This window comes from Triturus cristatus, chromosome 3_2 (assembly GCF_964204655.1).
Source record: "Triturus cristatus chromosome 3_2, aTriCri1.1, whole genome shotgun sequence".
Taxonomy (NCBI): Eukaryota; Metazoa; Chordata; class Amphibia; order Caudata; family Salamandridae; genus Triturus; species Triturus cristatus.
The window spans coordinates 806,026,396-806,038,602 of NC_140584.1; positions in this window are offsets into that span (position 1 = coordinate 806,026,396).

Here is a 12,207-nt window from a genome sequence, read left to right on the forward strand (position 1 = left end):
TGGTCATGGCGTTGTGGAAGTTGGTTTTGGCATTGGAGGAGGCTTCGGTAAGTGAGAGAAACAAAATAACAAACAATAATATCTAGTAAAATGCACTCAGGGCAAGAATTCGACTTGTGAAAACGTATCACTGTGTAATGTTGAAGAACAGAATCTGCTCCATCTCACGGATTGTGTCTGAACCACTTAACTAACTGTTCGGATTTCAAATCAACCCGCACATATCGTGTTCCAAAGCATTTGTTTATACGCATGGAACACCTCAATCATCTGTTCCAGTTTGACTAGTGGTCTTTTTCCACCAAGCAAAACAGAGCAGCAGCCCTTAACAAGGATGGTGGCAAGTGAGCAGCAGAGCACTCCCTGCCTTTTGTATACCATCTAGGTGGGCACTGGAGTGTCAGAAAGGGACAAATAAACCAAATGGAGAAGGAGTGGGTGAAAGGGGAAGGAAGTATGGCACGCACTGACCAGAGCTGCAGAACTGGAGAACCACATTAGAGTCTCGGCGCCAGCTCAATGTCATGTGACCCTGGGCAAATCACTTAAAGTAGAAATAATGAAATTCATGTAAACTTTTGTAATGTAACTGGTGCTCATATAAAGCGCTTCACTGCCTTCGAGTCCAGTCATGATCATGGCTATATAATACAAGAAAAAAGCGAGCAGCAGGGAGTGGGAGTAGGCGAGAAATAGTACCTCAATCTCGTCGAGAGTAGCGGACGTTAACACAGAATTAACTTCAATTATTCTGTGCTTGGTCCCTGCTCCACAGAAGTGGCAGAAAATCACATCACATCTGCAGTAGCCAATTAAGGAGGCTGTAAAGAAGACTGACGGGATGCCAACAAATGGTAAGCAGTGGGTGGGCTCCAAGCTCTTTTTCATATAAAACAGTGTCTCATAAGTGAGTCGCATGCACTGGAACATTCTCTTACAGGCACGACCTAAAAAAGAAATCACAGACATGGTGGTCTGGTAACCTCAGCAGGCCACCATCCCTGTGATGGCTGTGATTCCTAGTGGATGGTATATTGCGACCTACCTCATTATTTCTCATAAGGCAGGTCGATTTGCAACCTACTAGGAATCGCTATTTTGGAGAAAAAATATACCAATAGGAATACTAATTTCCAAATTGTGATTCAGAGATAATCGCAATTAGAAAATCAGTATTTCTAACGTCTGTGCATCTGGCCCTTATTTCCTGCAGCTAAGATTCCTTGGATGCATTTAGCTATTTATTGGTAAGGAGGATGACGTTCTGTATTTATTTATTCAGTATTCTTAGTCATCCATAGGGGATCCCATCTTTTTTCATTGTGATAAATAAGGAAGAGTACCACCCGGATCGACTACAAAGAGCCAAATGCCACTACCACCCAGAACCAAAAGCAATTGTCTCTCATTTTCATCCTTTTAGACCAACCATATTTTTCTATGCTTGATCTAGGTGGAGCATACAACTTTATAAGCAACAAGGAAGGAGATGAGTGGAAGACAAACTTCAACATTCACTAGGGACATTTTGAATATCTTGTCATGCCGTTCAGATTGTGCAGTGGCCCTGATGTGTTCCAACAATTTATCATTAATATATTCAGAGTTATTCTGGTTTCTTACATCATTATTTATTTAGATGACAGTCTTGTCTTCTCTGACACTCTATAACTTCATTTGAAACACATTTGAGAAGTATTATCAGGGCTGTTCAACATCAATTATTTACTAAAGCGAAGAAATGTGAATTTGAAGTCATTAGCATCACCTTCTTGTGATTTCGGATCAAGGAATCACATAGATCTAACAGCAGTACTTTAGCGGCCAAAAGCAACCTCTGTGAAAGATAAGTAAAGATTCATAAGCTTTGCTAAGTTCTGTTAACATTTCATTACGAAATTTTCTCTTGAAGAAAGGAAGGAGAGATGATAATAAAGAAAAATGGAAATAAGAAAAAAAAGAAAAAAGTGAGAGGAAAAGAAATGAGAGAAAGGAAAGAAGAAACAAAGGAGTAGAAGAGGGAAAAAGGTACCATGGTGGAAGGAACAGAGGAAATAAAGAGGGAAGAAGGAAAGAGGGAAGGACAGAGAACAAGTAAGGATGGAAGGTGACGAGGGAAAATGCTAAGGAAGAAATGATGCAGGGAAAGGAACGAGGGTAATAAAGGAAAGAAGGATGAAGGAAACATGAAATAATGGACAAAGAAATCAAAGAGAAGGAATGAAGGAAAGAGGGAAAGAGGGGAAGAGATGGAAAGGAAAGATATAATGAAGCAGAGAAAAAGGAAAGATAGACTGAAAAAGTGAAGAAACAATTGTGAAACAGAAAGAATAAAAAGGAAGGGGGTAATGAGAGAAAGAAAGCAAATAATGTACATATAAGGGAAGAAAAAGTGAGAAAGAAAAAGAAAAAAAGAACAAAGAATAGAAGGTATGAAGGAGCAAAAGAAGGAAACAAATATGGAAATGAGAAGCAACAAAGACAGAGGCAGAAATGTGAGTGATAAAAGGATAGACAAGAAAGGGAAGTATGAAAGAGAAGGAAAGAAAGAAACAGCAAGAATGGGAGGAATAAACAAGAAAAACAAATCAGAGGGAAAGAGAGAAATGAGAAAAAGAAAAAAGGGGAGGAGATAAAGAAGGCAAGAAGGGGAGAAAGAAAGAGCAAAAGAAAGTCAGAGAGAAAGAAAGACCGAATGCAAAAAGAAAAAAAGAAAAAAAAGGTAACTGTAGTAGAACTCTGAAAAAATGCATCTTTAATGCAGATGGATCCCAGTCAACACCAGAAAGACAGTCACACAGGCCTTCGCCACCAGCCACCTTGACTACGGCAATGCTGTCTCTGCTGGCATCTCCACACAGCTCCTCAGAGTATAATAATGCTCCAAATATATTATGTTGAGTTAAATGAAATAAAGGTTAATATAGGCAATAGTTATCAGGGTCAAAGTTTACAAACAATGCGCTCTGATCTGATCTGAGACAAATTGTTTATGGTCAGGCTTCTTTCCAGGTAGCAACACACTATTGGATTTTTAAGAAGGGGGGCTCCGTGCTCCTCCAGTCACCTTTATCTGCCTCACAGGACAGGAGTTCAAAAATGCAGCATCAGCTGAGAGACACCTGACGATGGCCAAACTCAACCGAGAGGCAGTGAGCTACTCCAAGACATACGACGAGCAATAGCTTGTGTGCGAGCTGTTGGAGACTCCTGCACTAGATCACAGAGAGTAAAGACAGAAGATAGAACATGCAACATGCAACGAATTGAAACCGCCTTTAGCCTCATATAAGCAGCAAAAGTTATGTTCAGTTTCAATAAATGATATTATTGCTCAGGGGAGGGCAACTAATTCATGTGATATCAAAGTCTTGCTGAGTTTCTTCATGCTCTGTTGGACAATATTGTTTCTTGTCACATTTATTACTTGTGAGGTTCCTTGGTTCTAGAAACCACGTAGTATCTCAATGCCTGTTAGTGTTTTGAGTTGTTAGGCTAGATTTTTTAAGTCCTCCTCATTTTGATGCATTAATATGATCCTCCAGTGGATACAACACTATCAACAAATCTTCCTTTTACAAAAGAGCTCTTTGACCTCCTGAATCTCTTTCCATTTTATCAGCGTGGTTTGAGCAATGTTCTAAAAAACACATGCCAATGCATCCTGGAACACCTAGTTTGAGGCTGACTTGCAAAGTGTAAAATCTCCTTCTTTATCTTTTTGCAATGAACCCTCATCAGATCGTCCAAAAGAAATCCTTCTTTCTTCTCATAAGGGGAGGAAACTCTGTCCTCTGGGTCCCGTTTTATCGGCCACACCTCTGGATCCTTCATTGCACAAAGAGAGCTCAAATTCTTATATTAAGTTGCATGATGAAATATCTACCTAAAAGATATCAACTTTACATACATATGATGGGAAGTAGAATTTTTGAAAAAAAATGTTGTAGTCCTAAATATCGCCATTTTAATTGTAAGTATATAGATATTCGGCCGTTATAGTTAGTTGAGCTAACTATAACTATAACTCGCGCCCCCGCAATGCACTGCTGATGATATCACATATTACATCATTCATGACATGGTCAGTGACATCACTGATGACATCACTGATGACATCTCAAATGACATCACTGATGCCATCACTGATGGCATCATCCAGTGACTGTGTGTTTCTGTAAAGTTTAAATATGTTTTATATATTTATAGGCCAAGGTGTATTGAAGAATGAGTGGGTGTATGATTGTCTGAATGGATGATTTAGTAGGTGTGTGACTGACATGTATAAGTGAATGATTAAACGTGTTTTACTGAATGCATGGGTTAGTGACTAAACTGTGTGGATATATGTATCAGTCTGTCTGTTGGTGTGTAAGCGGTTGCATGGGTTGGTGAGTAGCTACATGAGTGTCTATATGGGTTATTGATTGCTTGTCTGAGTATCTGTATGGGTGCCTGAGTGTCTGTGGGGGTGGGTGGGGTGTGTGTGACTCACTGCATGGATGTGTGAGTGAGTAATTCACTTGGTGTATGGGCTCAAGAGCGCATCTGTGAGGGGCTGTATGGGTGGGTGAGTGTGTGTATGGGTGTGTTGGTGAGTGAACGGATGTCTCAGTGGTATATGTACGAATAACTACATATGTGAAAGGCAGTATATGTGAGTGTTGGAGTATATAAATGACTATATGTGAGAGTGAGTGTTTGTGCGAGTGGCTTTAATGGATGAGTGTGCTTGTATCAGTGATTGTAAAAGATAGTAAGTATGGGTTAATATCTGTATGAATAAGTGAGGTGGTGTGTGTAGAACTGTATAGGTGAGTAAATGGGAGTCTGAATGATTCTTTGCATGATTGACTAGGTGTGTGAAAAACTCTATGGATGAATGGTGATGTGTGAGTGTCTGTATAGGTGTATGAGTGCAAATGATAGTGCTGTATTGATAAGTGACTGCATGTATGAATGACAGTATGGGTGAATGAGTGGACGTGTGTGTATACCTAGGAATCAGTGAGTGGTTATGTAGTAACTCATATTGGTGTGTCTATGGTTTCGAAAATGGTAGTCTGTATTTTAGAGTGGGTGTATCAAAGGTTATATTAGGGTGTGAGGAGGTGCATCAGATTATCACGGGGATGATGTCATCAGTGATGTCATCAGTGATGTCACTTGAGATGTCATCAGTGATGTCATCAGTGATGTCACTGACTATGTCATGAATGATGTAATATGTGATGTCATCAGCAGTGCATTGCAGGGGCGCGAGTTATAGTTAGCTCAACTAACTATAGCGGCCGAATTTCTCTGGTTTTATACCAGTGAAAAGTCCAACTAACTATAACGTCCCTGAAACCTATGGTTTTTTTCAGTGAATTTCTATGGTTTTTTAAATGCTAATTTCTAACTATAACATCCGTGAAACCTATGGTTTTTTCTGTGAATTTCAATGTTTTTTTAAATGATAATTTTTAACTATAACATCCCTGAAACGTATGGTTTTTTCAGTGAATGTCAAAGGTTTTTTAAATGCTAATTTCTAACTATAACGTCCCTGCAACCTATGCTTTTTTCAGTGAATTTCTAAGGTTTTTTAAATGCTAATTTCTAACTATAACTTCCCTAAAACCTATAGTTTTTTCTGTTAATTTCAAAGGTTTTTTAAATACTAATTTTTAACTATAACATAGCAGTCACCTTTGCAGAGTGGTGGAGAAAGGTGAGCGTTGCCTCCAAACACTTTTTAGCAATCCCACTGTGTGGGATCTACTGGAGGTAACAGGAGGGGTAGTTAGTCCCCAACGTCAACCTAGGGGGCCAACTACCCCTTTTATTACCTCCAGTAAGTCCCACAAAGCAGGATTGTTAACTTGTTGTATCAGGCCCGCCCCCTCCCTGCACCACTGTGCAAACACGCCCCCTGGCGCGTTGTAAATTGGAGGATTAAGTCCCAACTAGCCCACCAGGTACCTCCAGTAAGCGCCACAGAGCTGCGTTGCAGAGAGGTGTTCCGAGGCCATGCCCCTTTTGACACCACGCTGTAAACGTGACTTCTGGCACACTGCTGGGGGCGATGAGCTCTCCTTTGTATGGATTGCACTGCTTATGATGTCTCCTCCCGCACTGATGAGACAGTTAGAGGGCAGAGGATTGGTGGGGCAACAGCCTTTACCGTCAGCAGCTCTAGCAGGTATTCCACGATGTGGCAGTTAACTCTCTGCCCAGCTCCTGTACCAGTATGCCACCAAGAGCAGCACCATCCAGCCACACCCTGCCCACATTTTCCAGACAACCATTGTACACATGGGGCCTCAGTGTGCCACTAAACCTTCCCCTTCCTTTTAGCCTCTTGCCACAATGCTGACAGACCACACTAGTGGGGAGTGTCACAGTGCTGGATGGAGTTTCCAGCACCATCTAATTCACAGACCGGTGCCATCTTGGGAGAACATGGATGGAAACTAGCTCATTTGAGATAAATAGCTCAGACTGCTGTATTTTAAGGCCTACAGAATGTCCAGTTAATGCACCGCTGATTTACCCATCCTTGATAGTCCCAAGGAGCTAGACTCAAAGTTTGCATGTCTTCCTATTCACCATAATGCAGGTGGGGGTCTTGGTCCTTAGTTTTAAGGCGCCTCAGGGACCACACCATGTGTCCATGCCTCTGTTTCTGTATGTCCCATGTTTATGACAATGAAAAATGCATTCAAGCATAAATGAATAACTTGCTTCTCATTTTTTTATTGGCTGGAGATTTTAGTTTCAATTATTTACTGAGTTATGATGATGAGGTTGCAACAGCCTCTATTTGTTTATCTGTATTTGTTAGGTATTCTTGACGGAATCACAGATATCTCAAGGGTGAGGTGAACAAAGGAGAAGTGTGGCATATGCATTTAAACTATCATTACAATATACAATGTCTTTCATCTAAATTTTAATCACAGGAATTGGACAAGCCCCCAGCTAATAGCTACTCTGCACTTGGCCAGTAAGAATGCAATCACCAGATATCTTCTAATGGACAGGGGAATTCATTTAAGGAGCCTAGTGGAGCCAGAGGAGGTGGAATGGATGAAAGATACATTTATCATATCAAAGACCAGGATGAAGGTTTGATGCCAATAATTTGCTAGGTTAGGGCATGTCCATGCAAGTTGCATAAGGCAGGCTTCCTGGTAGGAACAACAGGGTCACTTTAGGTTGACATCTAGGAAGAAGGACTTTTAGTTTCAGAGGAGCATTATAAAGCTTATGAAGGTGTCTATAGTGTGGCAGTCAGTATTTGCTAGTAAGGCAGAAATGCTTAGGGTTGTACATAACTTTATATCATTGTTCATCCATTTGTGGAGCATCAAGGTTTCTGTCTGAATGTTGCCTGGTGAACATCTCAACATCTCTCTGTGAGTTCACCATTGACTGTAGATCAATAATGCATAGGGGTGTTATAGAGTTAATATCGCCTGTCAATGTTAATAATGCTTTGGGTTCCTTAGGAAAGTCAGAAAAACTATTTTGGATTGTTTTTCACAGTCTGAAATATAAGAATATATATAGGCCGGGATATATCACCCTATTCGCTGTTTGAGTGTTAAGAAAGAAGCATTAACATAGAGGTTTCCAATGTCATCAGTTCTAACCTTGCTAATCATTTTTGTGCCTATTGGTCCAATTGGACTGCTATTCTGGGGTTGATGAACAGTAGCAGGTGTGGTGTGTAGGGTTGCTTGAAGTCAGAGCTCGCCACTAGGCAATCATATTCACAAGCAATGCACATCACAGCATTTACTTGTGTAGCAGGTATTGTCAACAGATTGGCCAGTATTGTGTTAAGCAGGCATCAGATGCACCACCACCATGGACGACACCATCCCAGCTAAGGAACACCTCAACTTCAGAATCCAAGTGGATGAGAAAACTTCTGTCAGGGGCACCCTCGTCTATTGTCCACTGGGACCTCAAACCACTTTCTGCAACCTCATCACTGACTTTATTGTCCCCCTCGCCATAGACTCAGAGGACTAGGTTCTCCTTGGTGACCTCAATTTCCACCTCGATGACAAAACCAACCGGTATGCTGCCATTCTCATCAACAGCCTCACCGAACCCATCCATGACCCCACACACATCGCAGAACACACATTCGACCCTATTTGCACGTCCAGCAACTGTGTCAAATACAGCCTCACCATCTAACTCATATGGACTAACCATCCATTGTCCACTTCAATATCCCCACAACAAGGTCCCCCTGTGCCCCAGGATGCTGCCCAAACCCGTCCATCGGCACTGGAACAAGTCTTTTGAGAAAAAATGGACCTGTGACTTCATCCTCAACCCACCCAAACACTACAACAACATGAACCAGGACATCAGGAGTTTCAACACCTGGATCACGGACTGCGCCAATAGCATCACTCCATCAAAAACACTAAACACAGAACATCCACCATGCAAGCCAGCTGGTACACTGAAGACATCAGGACCGCCAAGCGGCACTGGAAGCATTTTGAGAGGAGATGGCACTCCAGCAAAGACACAGCCAAAAGAACAGCCTACAAAACAGCACTCAAACTATACCACTACCAACTATGTGAGACAAAGAAGCTATCCCTAGCGTCGCACATCAAAGCCAGCTCAAACAACAGCAAAGAGCTCTTCTGCATCGTTAAGGAATTCACCAACCCAGCAGCTGCAACAAGTGACTTCACTCCCTCTCAGGACCTCTGTGACAGCCACGCGAATGTCTTCTATGAAGGGATTGCCAAAATCTACAGTAATTTCAACCAACCAACCCAAGCACGAGGACTTCTTCAACTGTCATAACTCGACACCCACGACTGACCCAAGGCTGTCCCCCCTGGAACCAACTCACCACATAGGGCACCATCACCATCATAAAATCTATTCACTCAGGGGCCTCCTTTGACCCTTGCCCCACCACATCTTCAACCTAGGAGCATTCAGGATTATCCACAAACTTATCACCCTCTTCAACACCTCATTGGACACTGCCACCTTCCCTGAAGACTGAAAGCATGCCGAAGTCAAACCCTGTTAAAAAAAGCCTCAGTGGACCCCAACAAACTGAGCAACCCCAGACCCATCTCCCCGCTGCCTTTTACAGCAAAACTTATCGCAAAAGCAATCAACCAGCAACTCACCATCCACCTGGAACATAATCACATCCTGCACCACTCCCAATCTGTCTTCTGCAACAGCCACAGCACTGAAACAGCCCTGATCGTGGCTACTTATGACATCTGGGCCCTCCTCGACCAAGGGGAGACAGGCGCCCTTATCCTCCTTGATCTCTCAGCAGCCTTCAACACCATTTCCCACCACACGCTCATCACCAGACTACACAACATAGGCCTCCAAGGAACAGCCTTCTAATGGAACGCTTCCTTCCTCACCAATGGAACTCAAGTCTACCTCCCACCTTACACCTCTGAACCCAAACCACTCATCTGCAGAGTCCCTCAAGGCTCGTCGCTCAGCCCCACCCTTTTCAACATCTACATGACACCCCTGGTTGAAATATTCAGATCCCATGGACTCAACATCATCTCCTATGCCGACGACACACAACTCATCCTCTCCCTCTCCAAAATCGGCATCTCTACTAGAACTAACTTACACAAATGCATGACGAAAAACGCCAACTGGATGAGGAACAAATGCCTTAAACTCAATACGGGCAAGACGGAAGTCCTGATCTTCGGCAACAATGTATCCCCATGGGACACGTCCTGGTGACCCATGGATCCACCCCAAACTCGACCGAGCATGCCAGGAACCTTGGTATCATCCTGGACAGCAAACTTACAATGAGATCAACGCCGTATCATCCTCCTGCTTCTACATCCTGTGCATGCTACGTAAGATCTTAAAGTGACTCCTCCAAAACTCAAGACGCACCATCACCCAGGCCCTCATCACCAGTCAACTGAACTACGGAAATACCCTCTATGTGAGAATAGAGGCCCACCTCATCCAAAGACTCCACACCATCCAGGATGCTAAAGTAAGACTTATTGTTGATCACCTTTGTTGCACCCACATCACCCCCCACCTCGGAGTGCTCCATAGGCTCCCGTTACAGAAGAGATGTATTTTCAAGCTCCTCGCCTATGCTTTCAAGGCCCTGCATGACTCTGGCCCACCTGCATCAACCACCACCTGAGCTCCCACAAACCTGCCAGACACCTCTGTTCCACCTCCCTTTTGGTGTCCCACATCCCGGTATTCACTGAAGCAGGGCAGGAGGATGTTCCTTCTCCTACCTTGCAGCTGGGACCTGGAACGGGCTCCTCCTTCACCTCAGGACCTCCCACACTCTACAGGAATTCTGAAGGACATTGAAGACCTGGCTATTCGACTGTGGACCCTTCCAGCGCCCGGATACTCCCATGGGCGACAGGTCGCACTCTCCAAATCTATTGATTGAATGATTGAGGCATGAGGAGACTAGTGCAACCTTGATTGCTAGATGGGGACTCGGGGGATCAGCTTCTATCAGTAACAGGCAAAATGCACTGTGCTACCCAGAAGTATTGCTTTATGTCTGGTATCAACTACCTACTTTTAGGGCTCACCTAAAATACCTATTGTCAGCTCACAGAGGCTTAGAGCCTGCCCGCTGCTTACCATTGGTTGGCTTTATTATCACTTTCATTTGCTTACTTTTGTTTGTTAGCTTGTGCGGACATTCCTTCATCCTCCTGTGTTTTTGCTCTGCTGGAGCATGGCCCAATTACTTGTGTCCTTCCACTGCTTACTTTTCAAGCACATCTTTTTCTTTTAGGTTATCCTTGTCATGTTGCTCCTCCCTTGCAACCTCCGTGCGCCTTCCAAAACTCAATGTACTTTAATACCACCCCTGCCCTCCAACTTGCTTCCTCTGCTGTCCGTGTTGCTGCCCGGCATTCTCCCACCCACTTAAAAAATGCTTTAAAAAGCATACATGTCATTTTGTAGACACTTTCATGCATGGTGTACATGCTTATAAACTGACACGGATGGCCATGTCTGAGGCCTTTTCTTTCTCTTTTAGACATTGCAAAGAAATTGGTGGCACTAGAAAGTAGTCTCTGATTCTTGTTGGGCAGTTTTCCAAAAACACCTGTCCCACTGGGCTGGTAAACTGTGCCTTCGCAAACCTACAGGAAATGGTCGCCTGAGCCCATGCTGAGCATCTCAATACGAGCCACTGACTTTACACAGCACAGCCCCTTCCATCGATACCTGCTTCTGCTCTCATAGGGGCTGGGTGGCGCCAGATCAGGAGAACCACCAAGCTTCAATAAGCCCCATGCATGTCAATCAATTTATTCCCTCACTTCATGAGCGCAGGCCTCTTTGGTTCATGCCAACCAACTGCTTGTCTTGCACAGGCACGCTACATGTCCGCAGCAAGACAGCACAGTATGCTGAGCGGATGGTGTCAGAAGTTTCTGGCCTGAGGCTCAAACAGGGTCCATCACGTCTCCTTCTGGGCTTTTTGCCATTTCATCCTTTAAGTTTTAAAAAGATGTCTGCTATAGTATAATATATGCCTTATTGCATAGCAACATTAGCAATTAATATATTGAAGAATTGCAATTAAAAGGTATTGCAACAATACAAATCTTATAATTAAACAATTGCTATGGGTTGGTAGGGCAAGGGATAGAGGAGAAAGGAGGATTTATTGTAGGCACTTAAAAACAATAACTGGCTACAGTAAATAATGATAAAATACCTCAAAACTAATTCTAATTGGTTAATACATGGCAGTATAATATATATATAGAATATATATTAATACTGATTTAAATATACATTGTATTGTATTGTAATTGCATTTATATAGCGCTTACTACCCCTGGCGAGGTGTCAAAGCGCTTTTTCGGGGAGTAGCACGCTACTCCTGGACCCACAGAGGATTAGTGTTGGATTAGTATAGTGAAACATGCAAGTAAATTTTAAGTGGTGGATAGGTTAGTCGGTTATTTGGATTCGGAAGGATAGCAGAAGGATAGCAGAAGGATAGAAGAGGGAAAAAAAGGTTTGTATTTATATAGCGCTTGTTACCCCTGATTGGGTGTTGAAGCACGCTACTCCGGAAACCCATATAGGATTAGTGCTGAATTAGTCTGGTGAAATATGAAAGTAATTTGAGTGGTGGATATTAGTCAGTTATTTGGAGTGAGAAGGGTAGCGGAGGGA